The sequence below is a fragment of the Anomaloglossus baeobatrachus genome, chromosome 2 (assembly GCF_048569485.1).
Source record: "Anomaloglossus baeobatrachus isolate aAnoBae1 chromosome 2, aAnoBae1.hap1, whole genome shotgun sequence".
Taxonomy (NCBI): Eukaryota; Metazoa; Chordata; class Amphibia; order Anura; family Aromobatidae; genus Anomaloglossus; species Anomaloglossus baeobatrachus.
Window position 1 is genome coordinate 356,682,638 of NC_134354.1, and position 14,472 is coordinate 356,697,109.

Sequence of the window (14,472 nt, forward strand, 5' to 3'; positions counted from 1 at the left end):
GACGATTGGTTGAAGATGCTTCCGTTGGCGGAGTTCTCGTATAACAACACTCAGAGCAGCTCCACTAAGGTAACGCCCTTCTTTGCTAACTTGGGTTACCATCCGACTATTTTGCCTAGGTCACCGGTTGCGGTCTCAGTGCCTGCGGTGGAGGACAGATTGACAGAGCTACGACAAAATCTGGAGGTTCTGAAGGACACTGTGGCTACAGCTCAGGAGCGTTACAAGAGGTCGGCAGACGCTCACCGGAAACCGGCACCCATGTATAAGGTAGGGGACTCTGTATGGTTATCCACCAAGAACCTGAGATTGGGTGTCCCTTCGCAGAAGCTGGGACAAAAATTCATCGGTCCGTTCAAGATCACCGGGATCGTGAGCCCTGTGGCCTGTCGGCTGCGGTTGCCGCACCATCTGAAGGTACACCCGGTCTTTCATGTTTCTCTCCTCAAATCCGTCTCTCCCAATACGTTTCATGGTCGTGTCGTGCCTCCTCCTCCGCCTGTGATGGTCGACGGCGAGGAGCAGTTCGTGGTTGAGGACATTATTGACTCCCGGCTCCATCGTCGTCGGCTTCAGTATCTGGTACGTTGGCAGGGGTACGCCCCCGAGGACGATTCCTGGGAACCGGTGGGTAACATTCGAGCACCCCGGAAGATCGCTCAGTTTCATCGACGGTACCCGGAAAAGCCGGGCCCTGACCCGTCCTGAGGCCGTTTCTGGGGGGGGAGTAATGTCAGGTTTCCGGGTTTTCCAGTCCTCTTTTGGAAAGAGCTTGCCCTCGGTTAACATGGAGTTTTATGTTCTGTTGCCCTACTTCCTGTCCAGCTGCTTAAAAGGCCGCCTCTAAGCCTAGTCCAGTGCCTGAGTATACTGCTTGCTGTGTGCTCCTGCTTTACTGCTGCTGCTACTTGGATCCTCCTGAAAATCTACCGACCGACTCTGGACCACACCCGGTTTCTTCAAACTGTGCCCGGACTCCGTCTGCCGTCTTTGGTCAGCACGTCTGCCTGGTTTCTTCCGATTCGTAACCATTCTGGACTTTCATCCCGTACGGACACTTCTGGACTTTACCGCTTGCCCCTTGTGTCCCGGCTGCGGCGCATTTAGGCCTTCCGGGGTTGATTGCCGGACAGTCCCTGTATAGGGGTTCGCTCTGGTGGTCTCCCTGGGGGAGTCCGGTGCGTGGCCCCGGGAATTCCCTCCGCTCCGTTTCGGGAAGGTATTTCGTGTGTTTGTTCTGCTGTGTTTGTTCTGCTGTGTTTGTTCTGCTGTGTTTGTTCTGCTGTGTTTGTTCTGCTGTGTTTGTTCTGCTGTGTTTGTTCTGCTGTGTTTGTTCTGCTGTGTTTGTTCTGCTGTGTTTGTTCTGCTGTGTTTGTTCTGCTGTGTTTGTTCTGCTGTGTTTGTTCTGCTGTGTTTGTTCTGCTGTGTTTGTTCTGCTGTGTTTGTTCCGCTGTGTATCTACCGTGGTTACATATCATAAACATCTTGTACCACAAACTCGTCTCTGGCTGTCATTGCCCTAACGCTATCGAAATCCTCAAAACATACAATAGTATTACACCTTTTCACTCACGGGCAAGGAGCGCCGCTCGAGCCTCCGGGATCCGGCCATCGCTCGAGCCACCGAGCAGCAGCAGCCGTAGAGCAGCGGCAGCCGGACCCGAGCAGTGGGAGAGCGCAGCGTCCCCTCCTCCGCCCGCGACACTTCCAGCTTGGGACTGGTGTGGAGGGTAAAGTGGATGAGGATGCGCAGGAGGAGGAGGAGGCTGAGGAGCATGACATTCCGGAGCTGTAGAGTGTGGGTGAAACCCTGACTTAGGTAGGGCCTGCAAAACTTGGTGTGTGAAGGAGGTGTTCCGTCCCTCGCTCAGACTGGGTCCCAGCTTCCACAATATTAACCCAGTGTGACGTCAACGAGATGTAGCGGCCTTGCCCACATGCACTTGTCCACGTGCCTGTGGTTAGGTGGACTTTGGCTGAAACAGCGTTGTTCAGGGCACGTGTGATGTTTTGTGACACGTGGTTATGCAATGCGGGGACGGCACACCGGGAGAAATAGTGGCGGCTGGGGACCGAGTAACGTGGGACAGCTGCCACCATCAGGTCGCGGAATGCTTCTGTCTCAACCAGCCTAAAAGGCAACATTTCCAGCGCAAGCAGTCGCGAAATGTTAGCATTTAGAAGTGTGGCATGTGGGGCGTTGGCAGTGTATTTGCGCCTGCGTTCAAAGGTTTGCTGAATGGATAACTGAACGCTGCGCTGGGACAAGGACGTGCTTGATGATGGTGTTATTTCTGCGTGGGCAACTGCAGGTGCAGGGCCGGAGGAGGCTTGTTCGCGGGCAGCATGGACAGGGGATTGGCTCGCATGCACAACAAGCGAAGATGTAGCAGTGACATCAGCAAGCACTGCTCCTCGACTCTGTTGTACATCCCACAAAGTCGGGTGCTTGGCTGACATGTGCCTGATCATTCTGGTGGTGGTCAGGCTGCTAGTTTTGGTACCCCTGCTGATGCTGGCACGGCAGGTGTTGCAAATGGCCTTTTTAGAATTATCTGGAGCCAACTTAAAAAACTGCCAGACTCGGGAAGACCTAACATTTGTACAGGCACCTTGTGTCATGTTGTTCCGGGGAACAGTTGCCTGATGTCTGCCTGGGGCCACCACCCTGCTTCTTACTGCCTGTTGGGATGCTACGCCTCCCTCCCCCTGTGCACTGCTGTCCTCGCTCTGCATATCCTCCTGCCAGGTTGGGTCAGTTACTGGATCATCCACCACGTCGTCTTCCTCTTCCGCACCCTGCTCCTCCTGACTTACTGACAATTGTGTCTCATCATCGTCCACCCCTTGTTGAGACACGTTGCCAACTTCGTGAGAACGTGGCTGCTCAAATATTTGGGCATCTGTACATACAATCTAGTCATGGCCCACTTCAACAGGAGCTGGCGAGAGGCCAGAATGTGTGAATGGAAATGTGAACGAACAGCTCTTCCGAGTGTCCAAGTGTGGGATCAGTAATGTCCGTGGACGTGTACTCGGCCTGGTGGTAGGAAGGAGGATCAGGTTCTAAAATGTGCGGTGCAGTATCACGGCTACTGACACTTGACCGTGTGGAAGACAGAGTGTTTGTGGTGGTGCCAATCTGACTGGAAGCATTATCCGCTATCCAACTAACAACCTGTTGACACTGGTCTTGGTTCAAGAGCGGTGTACTGCTGCAGTCCCCAAGGATTTGGGACAGGACGTGCGAGCGAGTAGATGTGGCCCTTTGTTGTGGCGAAATTAGAGCTTGCACACGACCTCGGTCTCTGCCTTCACCACCATCACGTCCACTTCCTTGTTCGTTGACAACGCCCTTGCGCATTTTGCAATGCTGTGCTGATGTGTATTCACTAGACTTGTGCGTTATATCCAAGTTTTTGCAAAACGCACACAAGTGCAGCGGAAAGCTGCCACCAACAGGCACACACGTGCGGTTTTTAAATGCAAGCACGGAGGCACTAAGAACCTAACAGGTCTCTATCCAGGGACAACGTGGAGCCTCCCAATTTTTGGCTGGCCTGCCAAAGGGCTATACTACAATAGACCCACTTCCTTTCAATGGGCACTTCATGTTTACAGGCCCTCATGCACGTCTCTATCCAGGGCCAACGTGGAGCCTCCCAATTTTTGGCTGCCCTGCCTAAGGGCTATACTACAATAGACCCACTTCCTTACAATGGGCACTTCAGGTTTACAGGCCCTCATGCACGTCTCTATCCAGGGACAACGTGGAGCCTCCCAATTTTTGGCTGCCCTGCCTAAGGGCTATACTACAATAGACCCACTTCCTTACAATGGGCACTTCATGTTTACAGGCCCTCATGCACGTCTCTATCCAGGGACAACGTGGAGCCTCCCAATTTTTGGCTGCCCTGCCTAAGGGCTATACTACAATAGACCCACTTCCTTACAATGGGCACTTCATGTTTACAGGCCCTCATGCACGTCTCTATCCAGGGACAACGTGGAGCCTCCCAATTTTTGGCTGCCCTGCCAAAGGGCTATACTACAATAGACCCACTTCCTTACAATGGGCACTTCAGGTTTACAGGCCCTCATGCACATGTGTATGCAGGGGCATTGGTGAACCTCACAATTTTGGACTGCCCTGGCAAAGGAAAATACTACAAAGACTCACTTCCTCAAAATGGGCACATTAGACTCAAGAGGCCTTCATGTACGTCTCTTCTCAGGGACATCGGAGTGCCACACAATGTTTTACGTAAAATCTTTCATGTATTAATCTCAAAAAGTAACATACACCAGCTCTATCTCACTATTGGGTATGTGCCCTTAACATTTCTGCCATGAAAAATCATTTTGGGGTCATTTTGGAAGGTTTTCTGGTGAGTCCGTAAAAATGGCGTAAAACGCGGACAAAATTGTTCACAGCTGTGACTTTTGAGTGATAAATGCTTCAAGGGGTCTTCCCCATGCTGTTGCCATGTCATTTGAGCACTCTTCTGAGACTTTTGTGCCATTTTTAGGGTTTCTACATGCTGCCGGGGGTCATTTCACAAAAATACTCGGGTCTCCCATAGGATAACATTGGGCTCGGTGCTCGGGCCGAGTACACGAGTATCTTGGGATGCTCGGCCCGAGCCTCGAGCACCCGAGCTTTTTAGTACTCGCTCATCACTAGTAAAATATGTAATATTAATTGTAAATGTTTCATTAACCAACAATACTTTCCTTCAGCAATAAAAAGGCCCCGTCAGTCACAATTCTGCTCTGCTAGCCAATACACAGTAACTTTTTGTCAGGTTTCATAGTGTAGTGGTCATCACGTCTGCTTAACACGCAGAAGGTCCTGGGTTCAATCCCCAGTGAAACCAATCTGTTCTTAGTGTTGAAATAATACGCTATCCAACTACAAAATATGAAGTTCTCGGCTTTGTTGCCGAATGACGGGATGTTTTGGCTTCCATCACAAACAGATCTACAAAAATTTTTTTTTTTTCCCCTGGCGGTCAAAACTCGTCTTTAAATGCCATTACTTTGCCGGATTTCACAGGTTTCATAGTGGAGTCATCATCACGTCTACTTCACACGCAGAAGGTCCTGGGTACAATCCCCAGTAAAAACAAGCCGTTTTCGCTGTTGAAGTAATTTGCTATCAACCTGTAACATATGAAATTCTTTGTTTTGTTGCCAACTGATAATATATTTTGGCTTCCATCACCAAGAGAACTACGATTTTGGGTTTCTTTTTTATTGACCATTTTAGCAGAAAACATAATCCCATATTATAAAAATCCTGTTTGTTTCAAAATATATAGTTTCTTTAAATACAAACGCAAACAACTAAACTATGTGGAAAAAAGTAACACATTCAATGTAAACTTCCTTTTAAGCAAAATCCCTTTGTAGGAATAAAACTGGTAAAATATGTAATAAAAATTGTAAATGTTTCATTAACCAAAAATACTTTCCTTCAGCAATAAAAAGGCCCCGTCAGTCACAATTCTGCTCTGCTAGCCAATACACAGTAACTTTCCATCAGGTTTTATAGAGTAGTGGTCATCACGTCTGCATAACACGCAGAAGGTCCTGCGTTCAATCCCCAGTAAAACCAATCTGTTCTTGGTGTTGAAATAATACTCAATTAAACTACAATATATGAAGTTCTTGGCTTTGTTGCTGAATAACGGGATGTTTTAGCTTCCATCACCAACAGAGCTCCGAATTTGTTTTTTTTCCCCTGGCGGTCAAAACTTGTCTCTAATTGCCATTACTTTGCAGGATTTCAAAGGTTTCATAGTGTAGTGGTCATCACTAGAGTTGAGCGCGGTTCGTGGTTCGTGGTTCTCCAGTTCGCGGCTCGAGTGATTTTGGGGCATGTTCTAGATCGAACTAGAACTCGAGCTTTTTGCAAAAGCTCGGTAGTTCTAGAAACGTTCGAGAACGGTTCTAGCAGCCAAAAAACAGCTAAATCATAGCTTGGTTTCTGCTGTAATAGTGTAAGTCACTCTGTGAATCAAACTATTATCACATTTCAGTGTATAGTGTGCGTGAACAGCGCCTTCAGATCACTGCTGTTTCTATAATGGCGATCGCCATTTTTTTTTTTTTTTTTTCTTGTCTTCCTTCCCTAAGCGCGCGCGTCTTGTGGGGCGGGCCAGCATGTCAGCCAATCCCAGACACACACACAGCTAAGTGGACTTTGAGCCAGAGAAGCAACGGCATGTGTGATAGGATCTGCATGTCACATGTCCCTGCATTATAAAACCGGACATTTTCTTCACGGACGCCATTATCTGCCTTCTGCGTCTTTGGTGTCAGACATCACTGTCGCAGCTCCGTCTTCCTGAGTCCTATAGCCGATACAGCTGTATGCGCTGCATACACAGCGTTAGACAGCTTAGGGAGAGCACTTTATAGCAGTCCTTTTAAGGGCTCCAACCGGCAGGGTCAGAGAGCCATAGGTGACAGGTCCTGCAAACAGCAACAGCGTCTGTGTAGCCCAGGTCAGGGATTTCCTACCTGCATTTCACCATTAGGAGGGAATAGAAAGGCAGGCTTCCATTCCTCTACCCAGAGCACCACAATCCTGCCACTGTACCCTCTTGTCCTCTGCACACTCCAACTGATAACTAAGCCATTATACTAGCAAACACTCAGTGTACCTAGTGGCATCCTATACGTGGCTATTGGACTTTGCTATAGTCCCACTAGTGCAAAGACATTTGCAGAGCGCGTCTGCCTGCATTGCACACTACAACTCATTCTAACCAAGCCATTATACTAGCAAACACTCAGTGTACCTAGTGGCATCCTATACGTGGCTATTGGACTTTGCTATAGTCCCACTAGTGCAAAGACATTTGCAGAGCGCGTCTGCCTGCATTGCACACTACAACTCATTCTAACCAAGCCATTATACTAGCAAACACTCAGTGTACCTAGTGGCATCCTATACGTGGCTATTGGACTTTGCTATAGTCCCACTAGTGCAAAGACATTTGCAGAGCGCGTCTGCCTGCATTGCACACTCCAACTCATTAAAACCAAGCCATTATACTAGCAAACACTCAGTGTACCTAGTGGCATCCTATACGTGGCTATTGGACTTTGCTATAGTCCCACTAGTGCAAAGACATTTGCATAGCGCGTCTGCCGGCATTGCACACTCAAACTCATTTTAACTAAGCCATTATACTAGCAAACACTCAGTGTACCTAGTGGCATCCTATACGTGGCTATTGGACTTTGCTATAGTCCCACTAGTGCAAAGACATTAGCAGAGCACATCTGCCTGCATTGCACACTACAACTCATTCTAACCAAGCCATTATACTAGCAAACACTCAGTGTACCTAGTGGCATCCTATACGTGGCTATTGGACTTTGCTATAGTCCCACTAGTGCAAAGACATTTGCATAGCGCGTCTGCCTGCATTGCACACTCAAACTCATTTTAACTAAGCCATTATACTAGCAAACACTCAGTGTACCTAGTGGCATCCTATACGTGGCTATTGGACTTTGCTATAGTCCCACTAGTGCAAAGACATTAGCAGAGCACATCTGCCTGCATTGCACACTACAACTCATTCTAACCAAGCCATTATACTAGCAAACACTCAGTGTACCTAGTGGCATCCTATACGTGGCTATTGGACTTTGCTATAGTCCCACTAGTGCAAAGACATTTGCAGAGCGCGTCTGCCTGCATTGCACACTCCAACTCATTAAAACCAAGCCATTATACTAGCAAACACTCAGTGTACCTAGTGGCATCCTATACGTGGCTATTGGACTTTGCTATAGTCCCACTAGTGCAAAGACATTTGCATAGCGCGTCTGCCTGCATTGCACACTCAAACTCATTTTAACTAAGCCATTATACTAGCAAACACTCAGTGTACCTAGTGGCATCCTATACGTGGCTATTGGACTTTGCTATAGTCCCACTAGTGCAAAGATATTAGCAGAGCACATCTGCCTGCATTGCACACTCCAACTTTTTTAAACTAAGCAATTTTACTAGCAAACACTCAGTGTACCTAGTGGCATCCTAAACGTGGCTATTGGACTTTGCTATAGTCCCACTAGTGCAAAGACATTTGCAGAGCACGTCTGCCTGCATTGCACACTACAACTCATTGTTACTAAGCCATTATACTAGCAAACACTCAGTGTACCTAGTTGTATCCTAAACGTGGCTATTGTACTTTTGTCTATTCACAGTATTGGAACGATATTTGCAGCACGTCTGCCTGCATTGCACACTCTAACTTTTTTAAACTCAGCCATTTATAGTAGCAAACACTCAGTGTACCTAGTTGTATCCTAAACGTGGCTATTGTACTTTTGTCTATTCACAGTATTGGAACGATATTTGCAGCACGTCTGCCTGCATTGCACACTCTAACTTTTTTAAACTCAGCCATTATACTAGCAAACACTCAGTGTACCTAGTTGTATCCTAAACGTGGCTATTGTACTTTTGTCAATTCACAGTATTGGAACGTTATTTGCAGCACGTCTGCCTGCATTGCACACTCAAACTTTTTTAAACTCAGCCATTTATAGTAGCAAACACTCACTGTACCTAGTTGTATCCTAAACGTGGCTATTGTACTTTTGTCAATTCACAGTATTGGAACGTTATTTGCAGCACGTCTGCCTGCATTGCACACTCAAACTTTTTTAAACTCAGCCATTTATAGTAGCAAACACTCAGTGTACCTAGTTGTATCCTAAACGTGGCTATTGTACTTTTGTCTATTCACAGTATTGGAACGTTATTTGCAGCACGTCTGCCTGCATTGCACACTCTAACTTTTTTAAACTCAGCCATTATACTAGCAAACACTCAGTGTACCTAGTTGTATCCTAAACGTGGCTATTTTACTTTTGTCTATTCACAGTATTGGAACGATATTTGCAGCACGTCTGCCTGCATTGCACACTCTAACTTTTTTAAACTCAGCCATTATACTAGCAAACACTCACTGTACCTAGTTGTATCCTAAACGTGGCTATTGTACTTTTGTCAATTCACAGTATTGGAACGTTATTTGCAGCACGTCTGCCTGCATTGCACACTCAAACTTTTTTAAACTCAGCCATTATACTAGCAAACACTCACTGTACCTAGTTGTATCCTAAACGTGGCTATTGTACTTTTGTCAATTCACAGTATTGGAACGTTATTTGCAGCACGTCTGCCTGCATTGCACACTCAAACTTTTTTAAACTCAGCCATTATACTAGCAAACACTCACTGTACCTAGTTGTATCCTAAACGTGGCTATTGTACTTTTGTCAATTCACAGTATTGGAACGTTATTTGCAGCACGTCTGCCTGCATTGCACACTCAAACTTTTTTAAACTCAGCCATTTATAGTAGCAAACACTCAGTGTACCTAGTTGTATCCTAAACGTGGCTATTGTACTTTTGTCTATTCACAGTATTGGAACGTTATTTGCAGCACGTCTGCCTGCATTGCACACTCTAACTTTTTTAAACTCAGCCATTATACTAGCAAACACTCAGTGTACCTAGTTGTATCCTAAACGTGGCTATTTTACTTTTGTCTATTCACAGTATTGGAACGATATTTGCAGCACGTCTGCCTGCATTGCACACTCTAACTTTTTTAAACTCAGCCATTATACTAGCAAACACTCACTGTACCTAGTTGTATCCTAAACGTGGCTATTGTACTTTTGTCAATTCACAGTATTGGAACGTTATTTGCAGCACGTCTGCCTGCATTGCACACTCAAACTTTTTTAAACTCAGCCATTTATAGTAGCAAACACTCAGTGTACCTAGTTGTATCCTAAACGTGGCTATTGTACTTTTGTCAATTCACAGTATTGGAACGTTATTTGCAGCACGTCTGCCTGCATTGCACACTCAAACTTTTTTAAACTCAGCCATTTATAGTAGCAAACACTCAGTGTACCTAGTTGTATCCTAAACGTGGCTATTGTACTTTTGTCTATTCACAGTATTGGAACGTTATTTGCAGCACGTCTGCCTGCATTGCACACTCTAACTTTTTTAAACTCAGCCATTATACTAGCAAACACTCACTGTACCTAGTTGTATCCTAAACGTGGCTATTGTACTTTTGTCAATTCACAGTATTGGAACGTTATTTGCAGCACGTCTGCCTGCATTGCACACTCAAACTTTTTTAAACTCAGCCATTATACTAGCAAACACTCACTGTACCTAGTTGTATCCTAAACGTGGCTATTGTACTTTTGTCAATTCACAGTATTGGAACGTTATTTGCAGCACGTCTGCCTGCATTGCACACTCAAACTTTTTTAAACTCAGCCATTTATAGTAGCAAACACTCAGTGTACCTAGTTGTATCCTAAACGTGGCTATTGTACTTTTGTCTATTCACAGTATTGGAACGTTATTTGCAGCACGTCTGCCTGCATTGCACACTCTAACTTTTTTAAACTCAGCCATTATACTAGCAAACACTCAGTGTACCTAGTTGTATCCTAAACGTGGCTATTTTACTTTTGTCTATTCACAGTATTGGAACGATATTTGCAGCACGTCTGCCTGCATTGCACACTCTAACTTTTTTAAACTCAGCCATTATACTAGCAAACACTCACTGTACCTAGTTGTATCCTAAACGTGGCTATTGTACTTTTGTCAATTCACAGTATTGGAACGTTATTTGCAGCACGTCTGCCTGCATTGCACACTCAAACTTTTTTAAACTCAGCCATTATACTAGCAAACACTCACTGTACCTAGTTGTATCCTAAACGTGGCTATTGTACTTTTGTCAATTCACAGTATTGGAACGATATTTGCAGGACATCTGCCTGCATTGCACACTCAAACTTTTTTAAACTCAGCCATTATACTAGCAAACACTCACTGTACCTAGTTGTATCCTAAACGTGGCTATTGTACTTTTGTCTATTCACACTACTGCAAATCTATGTGCAGCACCTCTGCATGACAACCTCGTGCTCTGTTTTTAATAAGCTATAATGATAGCACAAAATACTGCCATTTTGTGGCATCATAGAACTGGCTGTTGTATTCCATTAGTGCCCCACTGGTGACAAGCTATTTCTAGCACCTCTACATCACACCCTCATGCACATTTAGCTACGCTAATGTTATAGCAAACTCATGGAATTCATTGCTGCATTTCATAATTCGGAGGGATAGAAAGTCAGGCTTCCTTTAGCTTTTCCTTCTGTTCATAGACAGCATCTCCAAGACAAATTTCCCCTCCACGTCTAAGTGTGGAGAGGCAGCTAGTGCGCATGCGTGTGCCGATGTACCCCAGCTGCAGCATAATTACAGTGTTTCGCCTAGTGAGTATGCTCAGCCTGACTGTGCCATTCCTGACGCTAAGTCTTCATTTCGGGATACAGCGCATGCTCCCACACTAAGTGTGAAAAGCCTCTTTGCACAGGTGCTTGCATTCTGTGCCGGGTCTAAGTCCTGTTTTGTGCCTAGACACCATGCTAAAGCTGATAGTCTTTTTTCAGAGACTGTATTTCATGCTACTGAGCATGCTCAGGCACTTCCTGCATCAGAGACTAGGTCCGGTAATGAACTCTTTGGCCCTGGCCCTGATGTGGGGGTCCCATATAGACCACAGGGCATCAGGTGTCCTCCCAAATGGCTTGCAGAGGCCCACACCTATGACTTGTCACCGCATTATTGATGGTCAGACGATGACTGGTGAGGTGTTTGGGTCATGGCAGCCATGAGGTCATCATTGAAGTTGCGTTTCCAAATAGGACGCTAGTTATGCCACTCATGACGTGTCACTCTGCTTTTGTCTCCAGGAGGTGCATTGTGGTTCACCCTGGTTTGGGGCGGACCCAGGTTATAAAAGGGGCTGGAGCCAACAAGGAGGTGCGCAGTCTTCTATTATGCTCCGAAAGAGCACACCTCCATGTGTTGAACCCATTGCGGCTTTAGGCCAGAGGTAGGCAGGGATAGGGTGGTGGATGCAGGCCACCACCACAGTTGGTAACGCAGAACGGTTAAGACCAGCTCCTGTCCTAACAGTCCTGCTTGTGCAGCCCAGTGGCATTAACAGGCCTGCTGCTGCTGATGCGCCTGCTGTCCACAGGTGTGGCCCCTACGCACACGGTCAGCGTACTCAATGGCCCCTGTGTTGTTAACAGGGAGTTCCTGGGCTGGGTGGGCATGTGGACCCTGTGACGCTAACAGGGCTCACAGTCTCCAGATCCGAATGGCGTCTAACTCGGTTCAGGCTACTATTAGTTTCATAGCCACACAGCTCTGTATCCTCCACCAAACCTTCAAGTTGCCAACCTCTCCTTTTCCAACTGGGAGCACGGTGGACACTGACTGCTGAAGGTGATATATACCTTTCTCTTTCTTTTCTTATTAATTTTTGTTATATAGCGGTCACAGATTATATACCACTTTATCCAAATCTGCCAGTCCCACTGTAACAGATGTTGTTTCTTCAGCAAATGTTACAGTTGTTTAACCACCAAATCCACGGACCAAAATTTTTTTCCCCTTTCCAACACACCTGTTCCCCTTTCCAACAGCATCTGTCCTTTTTCAACTCATTTTGGGATATGACCAAAAGTGCAACTGTGCAGGGACACCGTACTCAACGCCATCTCAGCACAGCAGCCATCCCTCGGTCCCTCCGATGTGGACAAGTAAAAGACCATTTCCTCCTATCCATGACAAAGTGTTGAGATTCACTCTGTGCAGCACTGGTGTTTAGTGGAAAAGTAGATCTAAGATTGCGTACCACATTCTGCAGATACTCCTGTATACGTGCGTCTATTTCTATGGCAGGAATTAGTTCGCCAAATTTTGTCTTGTACCGGGGATCTAACAGTGTGGCAACCCAGTATTCAGGATTACTTCAAATTCATACAATCCGAGGGTCATGTAGGTAGTGCAGCAAGAAGGCGCTCATGTGTCTTGTGCATCCAGGAGGACCAAGTCCTTGGTGTGTTGGTGGCAGAGAGGTGAGAATCGTGCATCCTTCCTCTGCCCTCTACCCACAACCTCGCACAACCGAAATGTGAGCAAGCTCTCACTCATCTGCTGAGTCTTCCATGCCCATCGCCAGTTCGTCCTCCATTTCTTCATGGGCTCCTGCACTTTCATCAACACTTTTTGCTGATACTATGCGCCCTTGTTAATCCCTCCCCCTCACCATGACTGCCGCATAGGTGCCGCTGACCATCTGGACCTCGTAGATCTTGTTATCCCTTCCGCATATGACTCCTCCTGTACTTCCTCCCCTTCCTCTTGTCCCAACACCTGACTCCGAATAATAATTACAGTGTGCTCCATCATGTAGATGACCAGAATTGTCACGCTGAGAATGACATTGCCAGTGCTAAACATCTTCGTCGACATTTCAAAACTGTGTAGCAGGGTGCATAGGTCCTTGATCTGACACCACTCCAGCAGCGTGATCTGCACCACCTCTGGATCAACTTATCCCAGGCTATATGTCTTACCGTATTTCAGCAGGGCTCTGCGGTGCTGCCACACACGCTGCAACATGTGCAGATTCCAATTCCTGCGTGTCGGAACATCGCATTTCCGGCGTTTAACTGCCAGACCCTAAGACTTCCGGAGTGATGAAAGTTGTTGAGCTGCTGTGTGCGCACGATGGAAGTGAGCACATAGCGAGCGTGCCCGCTGCACAAGGCCATGTAGGCCGTGATGGTGTTTTAAAAATTGCTGGAGAATTCGGATCAACACGTGAGCCATAAAAGGCACGTGTGTCACATTGCCCTGAGGATGGCCCGCAGCCAGGTTTGCATCATTGCCGCACACGGCTGTTAAGTCACCAACGGAGTCCGCTCCGTCAATTTGTACTCCGGTCGCCAGGTGACAACGTGTTCCTTTCATGAATAGTGCTGATGATGGGAGAGTAGTCGATGCCAGCGGCGCAGGTGGACGCAGGTTATGCTCACCCACTGGGCTGCATTACCTTGACAGATGCAGAATCTCTGGCTGAATGTAGCTGGTGGGTATCTCACAGATGAAATACCATCATTCAGCTACAACCAATGGGAAGACACCACACCCTTTTTTATGCCCATCCTGTCTGCAGACCACTGCCAGACATAGCTATGAACCTCTGGTTAATTTTACCCCCAGTTCAGTTTTATGATTTTGTGTGCTTGTTACCTGACTACTTTTCCTGCTTGCTGTTTATGTACCTTGTTGGCCGATACGCATTTCACCTCTGCTTGTTTTCTGATTAAGTCCTGGCCGTCCCATTCTGTTCCTGTTCCTCAATTAATGTTTTGACCCTGCCTGACTACTATTCTCTGTAATAGCGGTGTGACTCACATTTCCCATACATTTCAAAGTAAAACTTTGACCGCCTGATGGCATTGAGCTCTGCTGCCAGCATAGTAAGGAGGTGTGTGGTAGTCCTTGTGCGCAGTTGCAAGGAAGGGTGGCC

At 46.6% G+C, this 14,472-nt stretch overlaps 1 non-coding gene across 1 annotated transcript; it reads left to right on the forward strand.

Annotated features, from left to right (window-relative positions):
• Positions 1–4,804: 4,804 nt before the first annotated feature.
• Positions 4,805–4,877, forward strand: TRNAV-AAC (transfer RNA valine (anticodon AAC)). Its single transcript has one exon. It is a non-coding gene; the product is annotated as a tRNA-Val (tRNA).
• The last annotated feature ends 9,595 nt before the right edge of the window (positions 4,878–14,472 follow it).